The sequence below is a fragment of the Rutilus rutilus genome (genome assembly GCF_951802725.1).
Source record: "Rutilus rutilus genome assembly, chromosome: 4".
Lineage (NCBI taxonomy): Eukaryota > Metazoa > Chordata > Actinopteri > Cypriniformes > Leuciscidae > Rutilus > Rutilus rutilus.
In genome coordinates this window covers 18,766,608-18,778,944 of record NC_140212.1, presented here as the reverse complement: position 1 = coordinate 18,778,944, position 12,337 = coordinate 18,766,608, and the positions used below count along the sequence as shown (strand labels likewise).

The 12,337-nt window shown below is 36.8% G+C and overlaps 1 protein-coding gene across 1 annotated transcript in view; it reads left to right on the top strand.

Annotated features, from left to right (window-relative positions):
• taf3 (TAF3 RNA polymerase II, TATA box binding protein (TBP)-associated facto) overlaps nt 1-12,337 on the top strand; it is a 48,221-nt gene that overhangs the window by 4,023 nt on the left and 31,861 nt on the right. The gene's annotated exons all lie outside the window — the stretch shown is intronic.

Below are 12,337 nucleotides of genomic sequence, written 5' to 3'. Positions count from 1 at the left end.
ACTTTTATTCAGCAAGGATGCATTAAATTGATCAAAAATGACAGTAGACATTTATAATGTTACAAAAAAAAATTATATTCATAAATACTGTTCTTCTGAACTCTCTATTCATTATAGAATCCTGAAAAAGTGTATCACCGTTTCAACAACAAAACGTTTTTTAACATTACTATGATTGGAAATATTTTAAATCATGATTTCTGAAGGATCATGTGACACAGAAGACTGAAATAATGATGCTGAAAATTCAGCTTTGCATCACAGGAATAAATAATATATTTAAAAATCTTAAAACAGAAAACAGTTCTTATAAATTGTAATAATATTTCACAATATTACTGTTTTTATTGTATTTTTGATCAAATAAATGCAGCCTTGGTGAGCAGAAGAGACTTTCATAAACATTTGAAAATCTTACCGAACGGCAATGTATATTAGCAATGTGGTAATGTCTGTTTTTGGCTCTTTTTTTGGGATTTCATTTTTTATTTGGAACTTAATGGAGTCATCTGGCATAATGCAGATTTGTTAAATTGTTACGTAGGTATTCAGACATTTTACATTCACAAACTGCGTGAAAGGTAATATCGAAAAAGCACAATGGGGCACTTTAACATAACTTGTTGTGAGGATGACTAACATAACATTCACACGAATATATCTACCGTACGATAAATAATATAACAAAATCTGTACCAGCTGACCCATTTCTACTGTCACGCGATATCGTGCCGTACTCATGCCCATCTTGCCAAAATGCATTGACATGTGGCCGTATTGGCTGAGTTCAGTCCCATACAGTCGCACACACAGGGACCTACGTATCCCATGATCCCCCAGCGCTGTAGTCTTTCACTCACTCCATCCGGCTCACACACACACTCTCGCCTTCTCATCACACCCAGCGGAGGCAGTGCCAGTGGGTGGTGGAGGGGCGGACATGATCAGGGTTGTTTCGGGTCGGACAGGAAGCTCTCTGGCTGTGAGGTGTGTTTGCGGGTGTCGGTGTGTGTGTGAAACAGGAAGTCGGCGGGCTGTAGGCTTTCAGCCATGTGTGTGTGAGAAGCTGGCGGAGGTCCGGCCCGGATGGCAGACATCCCAGGTGAGTGTGTGTGTGTGTGTGAGAGTCCAGCCAGGGTAGGGGGTCTAACCGGGCCTGGAGCCAGCACTCAGCTGGATGCCCCTCTGCCAGAAGAAAGACTCAGGGTCTCTTTTTCTCCCTCTCCTCCATTTCCATTTTCTTTTCTTTCTTTTTTTTTTCTGTCTCCCGTTTCTTCCTCATAGATCAGTCAGAGGCCATATTACACCACAACACACTCATGCCACAAATCTACATGAGCATGTATAGGCAAAACAGACAAAAGTTTAAACATACAGTGCATTCTTCTATAATATAGAATATATATTATATGTATTTCTCTCCAAACCACAAAGGTTTCGGAGCCCCGCTGTGTTTGAGTGTTACGAACACAAATGGGTTTTTGTGTGGTTTGTATTTTTTAGTGCTACTTGCTTAAGCAAACTTCTATTTTACATTGATTTGAACAAAGTATTAAATGTTTATGTAACTTATCCTGCACTATTACAAAATGGGCCAACAAAAATAAAAAATACCATAGATTTACATTGAAGAAATGACCCGAGATATATTTAGAGACCAGAATTTTATAGACTTTGAGTTGGGTTATGAGATTTGTGCCAAAACACCCTATGGCAAACATTAAGTATTATTTATATAAGCTACTATAGTGTGTGTGTGTGTGTATATATATATAATTAGTGTATTTTTATATTTTCACTTTTTATTTGAAAGTGTTAGTAATTTTATGTGCTTCTGCCATTAGTTTTTTAAATATTTATATTCTATTTACCATTCTTTTTTTCTTTTTTTTGCTGTTTTAGTACTGAAATTTATTTTATTTTAGTCAGTTGCCATTGCAACATTTTCGTCTAATATTTATATTTTATTTCAGCTTTTTTCCATTTAACAAAAAACGATTTTTAATAATAAAAACAAGCACCTTGTGCATTGCAACCTCATTGTAACAGTTTATTTGTAAGTAATATGTTAGTCTGTTAGTTAGATTCACTTCTGCAGTAGCATATTCAGCCACAGGTTGGCGCTATCCGACCACATTTGTGCTCTTAACTTCGTCTGAATGTCTGTTTCTGATCTTCTTCATTTCTCTTATGCTGTGTGATACTCTGTGAATCAAGATGTGTGTGTGTGTGTGTGTTTTATCATCCGCCAAAAGAAATATCTTAGAAAATATAATAGCACATCTCTCCTTCACAAGCCACAAAATTTGAGGTACCATTTATGCCTGTATTACAATTAAACACTGACCCCGAGATCAAACAGGTTCACACAACACAATAAAAATGTGTTTTTAGAGCATTCCAGTTTTGGAATACTGATTTTATTGCAATTACAATTTCATTACATTAACATATTCCACAGAGTCGTTGTCATTGGTTCGGTGGTGGGTTTTCTCCCAGTCAACAGGCTCTTGTTTGTCTATTGTGTGGGAGCGTATTGTTGTTCAGTCCTGAGGGAAGAAGGTAATGGGAGGTAGAGAGAGAGCGATTGCATCTGTACACTGAAATTACCAGTGATCACACAGGCTGATAAAGTCTCTCCGTCTATGCAGAGAGAGAACAAGATTAAGATGACTGCTCTGGAAATTTACAGCTGCAAAATCAAGCTATACACGAACGGATTTCAGTTTGTCGTTGATCCCAGTGTGTAGAGCAAGAACGTGGTTCTGTTTGAGTTTATGCCGTTGAGTCAAGACGGATCTAACATAGTATCCTTACCAGGCACAATTTGACAATTTTCCTGCATCAAATAATTTGTCCCTCTATTCTGACATGCTGTGCAGTGCGACATAATCACAATCTGACTTTATTAGAAACCTGTGTGGAATGGAAATTTGGACCAGTAAGATTTGGATGGGTGGGCCTACCCAGCATAACCCCCACAAATTGAGGAACCAAGCAACAGGATGTCCCATCGCTTATTACTTATCGCCCGTCGTGACTCTTTAACCCCTTAACTGTCACCTCCGTTTTTGAGAATGGACTTGAGAATGCACTATTCAAACTTTAATGGTTGTAATTCAAGAATGCTTTGGAATATAGACCTAGGTTTGGTCTTGTTTTAAAAATTATTGCTGAAGTGAAAGCACTTCAAAAAATTAAAGTATGAAAAAGTTATGGAAGTTTAAATTTACAGTAAATACTGCACTTTTATATAAAATATATATTTTACTAAATATTTTTTACTATAAAATCAAAGCCATATATCTAACCAAGTTGTGTTCCAAATTTGAAGTTGATATCACAAAAATTGAAGTTCCCATGAGATTTTGTTTAGGCGTAATACCAAAAATAGCCACCGGGTGACATACATTCCAATGAATTTAATTGTATGCATTCTGCCGTAACAAATTAATACATTTCTGTCCAAATATCACTTCTGTCACAAAATATGGAACCTTGAGACTCAGATCTTTCTGACAATATGTGTTTTGTCAAGATTAGAAAAGGTTTTGATCATAAATTATGACACACAATGACGCCCAAAAGGGGAGGAGCCAGATCAAATAATTAAGAGTACCGTTTCTATGGTAACGCAACGTCCAATTTCAAAATGGTTTTCACAGGATGAGTTCATAAGCTTTCAAATGATACCTAATTTATAATAACTACTAAAATATGTGATGTAATAAAAAAAGGCGATAAAAAAGATAATATTATATTTTAGGGGATAATATTATTTTATAAAAAAAATTATTGACAAATACTAGATTATATGTTTTAGTATGAACTTTTAGCATGAAAACCAAAGTTTCAATTATTAAAAGTGTGTGCGTCGACTTTTTGTGACAAACGCCAGATTTTTTGAGGTGCACTCTTGTCATAAATTCATCTATTACTGTTCAAAAAACAATGCTTAAATATCTATTGTTAGATAAATATCATGATTAGTTTAGGATTTAATTGTAATATAGTGAAGTAAACTTGACAGTCAAGGGGTTACGATAGAATCTGAGATTGTTTCACATTCTCACGCATGGTGATCGCATCTAACAAACCTGTCAACTCTGCATGCTTGCTTTGTAGACAGCTTCTGGTTTTAAGTGTGTTGCATATACACCACTTGGAGAATAGACAGTTTCTCTTTATTATAATGGTAGATTCTAGTTTTTATTGCTTCACATGCTTGTTTTAGTCGCATAAAGACGGCTTTTTTGTTAGTTAGTTTAGTTGCATTGCATGCAGCTTAGTTGAGTCTAATGGTGCTGCTGGTTTTGCATGCATACACCAACCAGTTCTATTGATTTTTAGTGGATATTGCTAGTTTTGTTGAATTGCATGCATGCAATTGACAGCTTTGGTCATTCATTTGGTCATGCGTGATGCATCATTGACAGTTTTATTGGTTATTCTGGGAGCTGCTCGTTCTGTCTGGTTACGTCATAGCAGACGCGCAGTGCAGAAAACTTTTTCCGATTCTAACTTGAGCTTTGTAATTTTGCAAGCCTTGTTTAAGTCCCTTTCCGTCATTAACACAATCATCCCGTCGACAGAGCCGGTTTTCTTGCATCTCATCGCGCTGCTCTCTCTCGAAGTGTTAGACACTGCGAATCTCCTTGTCCAGAGGTGCTGATTATTACCTCAGTCTCTGCTGGCGTTCGCGCCGCGCTTCTGTTAACTTATGAATTGAGCGAGCTCTGTATTTGACTCGCTTCGTTATCGGCTCTTTTCAAAGCTTCACAAGGGCGTAAAATGATTAGAGGAGAGCCTGACAATGCATGAAGAGATTTGCACAGTTTCCGTAGATGTCAGGTGCAGCCGTTACACTCTAAAAAGAGAAAAGGATGAATATTAAAGGCCTCCGTCTTTTCTCCTTTTCTTCCGCCGCGACATGCACATCTTCTTTAGAGAGAATAAGGCCCAGGGCCCGCTCTGATTGGTGAGGGTACGCTCCCGTAGCCAGGAGACTCCGACCTGATGAAAAGAATTTTGTCTTTTAAGTATAATAGTCATTACTGTCTCACTTTCTGTCATTCCCAGGTCAGTTTCTACCGATATGGTGCTGGTTCACGTGCCAGAGCCGATGTCTGGTCCGCGGATCCTCAGAAAATCCTGAACGTGTTTTCAGGAACATATTTTAGCAAAGTATTTTGATTTAGCATCTTATCCATTTTTACTGTCATTTTTTTATTATCAATGGACAGGGAAATCTCGCCCTTTGGCCCTGATGTTAGCGGTTCCTGGTTTAAGGGGCCAATGCTGGACTATTTTAACATCCAAAACGGTCTTTCTGCCATTGAAACATGTGGAACGGTTCCAGATTGGGCACCGGTACCCTATCGGTAGAAAAAGAGCTTCGGTGTGCTGTTTATGTCTGTCTGTGACACTCTCGCTGATGTAGTAACTCCTGTATTATCTCTCTCCCCTCCTCTTATCTCAATGTATTTCCCTTCCTCGTCCCCCTTTTGCTCATGGAGAGAGAGGGCTATCTGCTCTTTGTAGTTTTCTGACTATTTATGTCGGACAAGGTCAGAATCGTTTAAACTTGCCTGGCTCCCTCAGACCCGAAGATAAGATGAGAGCAGAAAGGATTGGGATCGATGGAGGAGTGCAGATTTATTCTCCTCTCTCTCTCCTCCTCCTCTCTCTCTCTTTGTCTCTCGTCCATCCCTCTTGCTCTTTTTACAGAGGTTTGGCGCCTTTGGATCCATTTGTCTTTTTTACTTTCCGTTCGTCGGGCCCTTTAAAATACTGTACCTAAACGGGCCACTTTGCTCATCCAGATCAAATCAAAGAGCAAATTAAAACGCTATCAAATAAATCTGACGGACATCTTGTTCTTGCGGGACCAAAAGCTGCGGTTATATGCCTTAAATAAATAGCTTTTCAAATGCCGTATGATTGAATAGCTCACCCAAAAATTAATATTCTGTCGTTATTTAATCACCCTCATGTTGTTCTAAACTTTTTTTTTTTTTTTTTATGGAACACTAGAAGAACTCAAAAGTGACATTTAGATATATTTAGGCTTCATATTGTTTAATGAGGTTTGGAAGTGGTATGAATGCATTTAAATTCACAATTACATAATGTTATGAGATTAATCTTGAATATAGAAATATTAAGTGATTTAAAAAAAAAACTGAAATGAACTGCCAGTAGGTGGCGGCATGCTACTGTCTTTGTCACTGAATCGTTCATTCAATCCATTCGTTTAAAACGGCTGATTCATTCAGGAATGAAGCAAGTGACTGTCTTTATGAATGGGTCATTGAATCAATGACTCACCCGATTCATTCAAAAACGCAGACTCATTCATCAGAGATGCGCAGTGGCTCAGCTGTGACTTTGTTTGGAACTGTTTTCGTTGACAAAATAGAGCAAAATCAGACAATATTGTGCCTAAAATGTAAGTCACTTAAAGGTATAATGGAGGATTTTTTACTTCCGGGTGGATCACCTATACTATTGGTCCTCCTAATTGTCAATCATTCTGGTGAATCAATCAAACTTATTCAAAAAGTGGAGAGGGCGGGTCTTATCTAAAATTCGGAAAGATCCTCCACTATACCTTCTTGTTTATTAAACTGTTGTGTAAAATCAACATCACATATGCAGTCGTGCTGATATTTGGGGAAAACCGCAGTCTTTCTCCTGTGATATTGCTTAACTACATCATATATTGTGAATATTAAAAACAACTCAAACAGGGGCATTTTTTTGCACCCATATCTCACATTTTGGTAGCATTCTTCTGATAATCCGATATCTGATAATGATATTTACAAGATTATTTGATTTACAAGTTTATTTATATATCGCCTAGTAAGCGTGCAAAGAACCTTCACTTCATAATCATGAAGCTGTCACTCATCTCTTCACTTTTGTTATAATGGAAGGATTCAAGAGCGTACAGAACTCAGCACTGGACAAAAACTGAGTGGATTCTGATTAACTTAAACACCTTTAATTCACCATTGCATTCAATGGATTGAAATGAATTTGGAAAATGCACTGTATAAGTAAACAGTCTCGCATACCATTTCATTCAACACAAATCCAAATGTGTGCACTTTGCCCATGTTTTGCTTGCTTGGATTATACAAGTCGCTTTGGAATATGTTTCAGATGACCAAAAAACACAACTTATAGTAAGGAAAATCTTGCAGCCCTACTTTAGGTCATTTTTGGAGCTCAAAAGTCCCCATTTACTTTCATTGTATAGAAGAGCAGGTGGGACATTCTTCAGAATATCTCCTTTCATTCTTCACAGAAGAAATTCATATGGGTTTTATCAACAAAAGATGACAGAATTTTCTTTTTTTGTGCGAACTATCCTTTTAGATGTGTTTGTTAGGTGCTGTCGAGTGAGCTCTGTGTGTGTGTGGAGGGAAGCCTCTGGTCTTATGTTACTCTGTCGTGGCTTTATGATAGATGGCTCAACCCAACCCTACTGCCCCCTGTCACAACCGTTTACCTCCCCCCGTCAGCCGACTGCGTGGATGAGAGTGTGTGTGTGTGTGTGTGTTAGGGAGACAGAGAGGTCCGTGTTTGCTCGTTGCCACTGTCTGACTGACAGGTCTGGGATGACCCCCTGCTGCACTGGGCCAGGTACCGCGAGCCCATCGAGAGTGTGTGTGAACGGTAGACAGACAGGAGCCGGCTATTGGGCTCGGTGGAGAGGTCACCTGACCCAGGATCAGTCCTGGAGAGCGCGCTGCCCTCCTCTGCCCAGGTGTGTGCTAACACAAAACGTGTGTGTGTGTGTGTGTGTGTGTGTGTGTGTGCCTGCCATGGATTTCCACTTCTATCTTTTATTCCCAGTCCAAACTCTCACATTCTCTCAGGTTTCTCTCATAATTAGGCGACTTGAAAGCGCATTCGCGACCGCCTCGGTGAGATCTTCATAAAACACATAATCCACTCCATTTTTATGTCTCCCAAAGAATCGTTTGATTCTTTTGTCACACGCTTCCCGTTTTCCAGCACGTCCTATTCTTTTCGTCCTTACCGTCGCTCTCTTTTCATTCTCTCTCTGTGGCGGTTTTTGTGTCCTTCGTACTAAACTTGATCCTCTTCGAAGCTGAAGCGTGTGTGCAAGTGTAAAGTCTTCAAATTCAGGTATGAGCAAAGTCAAGCTTATTTTATCTCTATGAAGTTTCATGTCACGGCATGATGTGATCAAGTTAGAACTTTACAGGTGGATCAAGATATTTTTTGTCTGTTTTATACAAAAGTATTGCCTAATTTTTTTTTGCACCAATTGAGAAATTGTTGCAATTACGAATTATTCTGTATTGTGGTCGACATAAGATATGGTGACTGATATTATAAATCTGTAGCTGATTATGTCTCAACAATAAGAATGTCCTGATTCCCCAGGGTCAGAATGAGAGTTTCACGCTAGTTGATGGTCCTATTGGATCGGCGTTTGTGTTTGTTGATGATGTCCATGAACCAAACTTAAAACTTCAGTTTCTGTGATATATTGAATGGTCTTGTTAGAATTAAAGTTAAATGCGTCACCAAAGTAAATTTATCTAGCTGATTAACAGATAAAAAATTGTTGAAATTGCACGAATGGCTTGTGACTATCTTAAAAGCATCCACAAAAATAAATGAGAAAATGAAGACACTAATTAAGTCACAATATTTATTTATTTACTTGCTTATTACCATGTAGTTTTGGTTTTTCAGCACAAATCTGTTAGATTTTTTTATTTTTATAACCAACATAGAGTTGCATTACAGTTTTTTTAATAAAAAATAAAATAAAAAATGTGCATACATAATTATTGCATTGTACATATTGTGTCTTTGGATAAAAGCGTCTGCTAAATTCAGAAATGTAAATAAATGAAGTAATAGATATATACTATTAATATAATCTGGCCTTCTTTCATGAATTTTTCATACCTCATAACAGTATAACATCACTGATTTGTTTTTTAGATATATTAAGAAACATAAATAAAGCACATAATACGTGGAGAGGGCAATGAAATGGTTGGGGTTGTAATTATGAGAGTAAATAAAAAAAATTCCAGTAACATTAAAGTTTTCCCTCATTCCCTCATTCCCTCATTCCTATCCTCTGTTACAGTGGATATGTGGATTTCATGTGATCGGGTGGGATTTGTCTAGCTAAGCTTTTAAGATGTCAACTATACCAGCTACTAATTTGGCTGTTGTACTTCTAGAAACTATTATTTTCTCAGTACTTTATTCTGTCATTTTACTGTTATATCATAAATCATGCAGTAATTATTTCATCTGAAATACACAAATCTTTAACTTTTAAGTGCATTGCATTATTTAGTACAGATTCATTATGGAGTATTTCACGAGTAAATATTTAAACCTCTAGTGAAGATACTTATTTTTTGCACATTGCAGATTTTTCCGGCATAAATAACTATTCCTTATTTTTCAAGACATTATTATAAAATTAATATATTATTAATTTCCTAATTTAATTTGAAGTACAAATACGTTTTCATGTTTTAATAAAATAAAAAAAAGTAGTCACCTTTAGATGAATTTAGTCTTTTCTCAGTTAATATTCTGTATGTTTTATGTAGGTTCCCTTCAGAGGGAGTTTGTCATGAAATTTGTGACTTTAAAGTTCAACATCTTCCCCCATCAAACCTCTTGCAGTACCTCTGCTTCCTTTAGATGGCACTCTTGCACCAGCCAACCTCTTTCCTCCTTTCTGTCTTTCTGTGTCTGTCTCGCCTTTGCTGTCCCTCTGTCTCTAGCGCACAAACATATTCCACGTGTTTTCTCCGGAATCTCTCTCTCTTTTTTCTTTTTTCTTTTTTTTTTTAATGCTGTGTTTGTTTATATAGAAACGTACTGTACAATATGTGTATACACAGTCTGCAGCGGGTATTGACCTGGTCTGTTGTCCTCGCTGTAAGCGTAGGTGTCATGTGATGATTAGCTTTGCCAGGCCACCATGTCTCTTTCTGGCATTATGATATGAAAGACAAGCTCTTCCAAGCCATGACTCTGGCAGGAAAAATGCTGTTCGTACACTTGATCGCCACCTACGAAATTCTCACCCACATGCACGTCCAATTCTGTGGGGTGATACCTCACAGTAACTGCCTTATTGCGTTTCATAGTGCATTTACGCTTATTTGGGCCTTTCTCAACCTGTCGTTCTTTATCTTTTAACAGACAGCGTTTCTAACAAGTGGCCGTGCTAGCTTTCCATAGCTTTTAAATTGCGCCCATTCACGTTGTAAATACGTTACATTAACATTGTGAATACACTTTCTTTCTCGATGTTAATGTTACATTCTCATCGTAATTACATTCTCTTCTTGTAAATGTTACATCTTTGTTGTAAATACGTTACATTCTCGTTCGGTTACATTTGCATTGTAAATACATTCTCAATGTAAATGTTACATTCTCATTGTAATTATGTTGTAAATGTTACATTTTCATTTGATACATTCTCATCGTAAATTTTACTTTGTAAATGCGTTACTTTTTTACTTTCTAGATTCTGAATGTAAATGTTACATCCTCTTTGTAAATGTTACATTCTCGTTGTAAATGCGTTACATTCGCGTTGTAAATACATTCTTATTCTCAATGTAAATGTTACATTGTCAGTTTAAATACGTTACATTCACATTGTAAAATACATTCTCAATGTGAATGTTACATTTTCGTAATTATTCTCATTCTCAATGTAAATGTTACGTTCTCATTGTCAATGTTACATTCTCATCGTAAATGTTACATTCTCATTAATACGTTTACATTCACATTGTATATCCAGTCTCATTCTAAATGAAAATGTCACATTCTTGTTGCAAATGTTACATTGTTGTGGTAAATGTTACATTCTGCAATGTTACATTGCTAGACTAACTGGGACTAGTCACAGCACTTGCATATTGTTGGCCTATTGTTCAGTCGATTGTAAGTCGCTTTGGATAAAAGCGTCTGCTAAATGATTAAATGTAATGTAGCATTCTCGTTGTAAATACATTTACGTTCACGTTGTAAATACAATCTCATTCTCAATGTAAATGTTACATTCTCGTTGTAACTACAATAACCTAGTTGTGAGGGATATGCAAAACTGCATATTTTTCAAAATAAAATGTATGCATATATTTACATGTGTATATGTATAGGCGAAAAAAACTTTTATTTTGTAAATCTACACAAAATCAGACATGATCTGAAGTGCAACCATAATAATTCTTCTAAATTTATTGAATTTGATTCATTAGTTTGTCGTTGGATAGCTATAGACAGATCAGATGCAAAATAAGCGTGAAATGTATATAAATTACATGTATATAAAATATTAGCCAAATAACCTTTTATTTCACATCCAGATCATTTGAAGTCCAACACAGGCGATGAATTTGTTTGTGATTTGATGGCTATAACGGCAGGAATAAAAAAAAAATATATATATATATAGTGTAGGGACAGAACTTATGCATAACTAAGTTATGCATCTAAATTCATCCACTTTAAAGCACCTCCACTAAAAATTAAGCAAGTAGAAATTTAATTAATCTAGAAAACGCTTAAATGAACTAGTCGGCTGTTGGACCGTCCTGACACATTCCTAGTAGCGGTTTGACTTCAGCCGAAGGTTCCCGTGATGTTCTTGTTTCCTGAAACAGAGATCTTTTTGACAGTTGTTTAGAAAATCATATGTATTAGCTTCTGTTACTATTGGGCTTGGTGAGTTTAGGTCAAAGTAGTTTTGTTTGTGTACTGAAATTCTTTTAACTGATGCTGTGTGTATTGGGCTTGGTTCGTCCGGTGGATGGGAGGGGTAGGAATGTAAATCCTTCCCCAGAGAGGGTGACAGGCTCACGCGCTCAACAGAACCTCTGCCCCTGGTCCCAGGGCGCCAGGGTGGGTCACTGTTAACCCGGGCTGAAATAGCCAGTTCCTTGTGTCTGTGTGTGTGTTTGCAGACAGAGCAAATATGCCTTTATTTGGCTGGTAACTACTTTCTGCTCCACCATAAGCCTTTGTGACTAATACTAAATGCATTTTAGTGGTGTAAAATGATTGATCTGACAAGTTAATGTATTGTTTAGAGAATTTCTTCAATCAGTTATATTTACTATACAGAATTGTATATGTTCATTTCTCAACCAAAATAAAACTGTTCTTTTTTTTTTTTCAGTAAAAAATCCATCAAATTCTTATTTCCAATTTATACCCTGCATGCATTTTCAATATTGCAGTATGATGTAAATTGTTTGTTCAGTTATAGCCTATTTGATTGGTGTAATCACATTTTCATGTT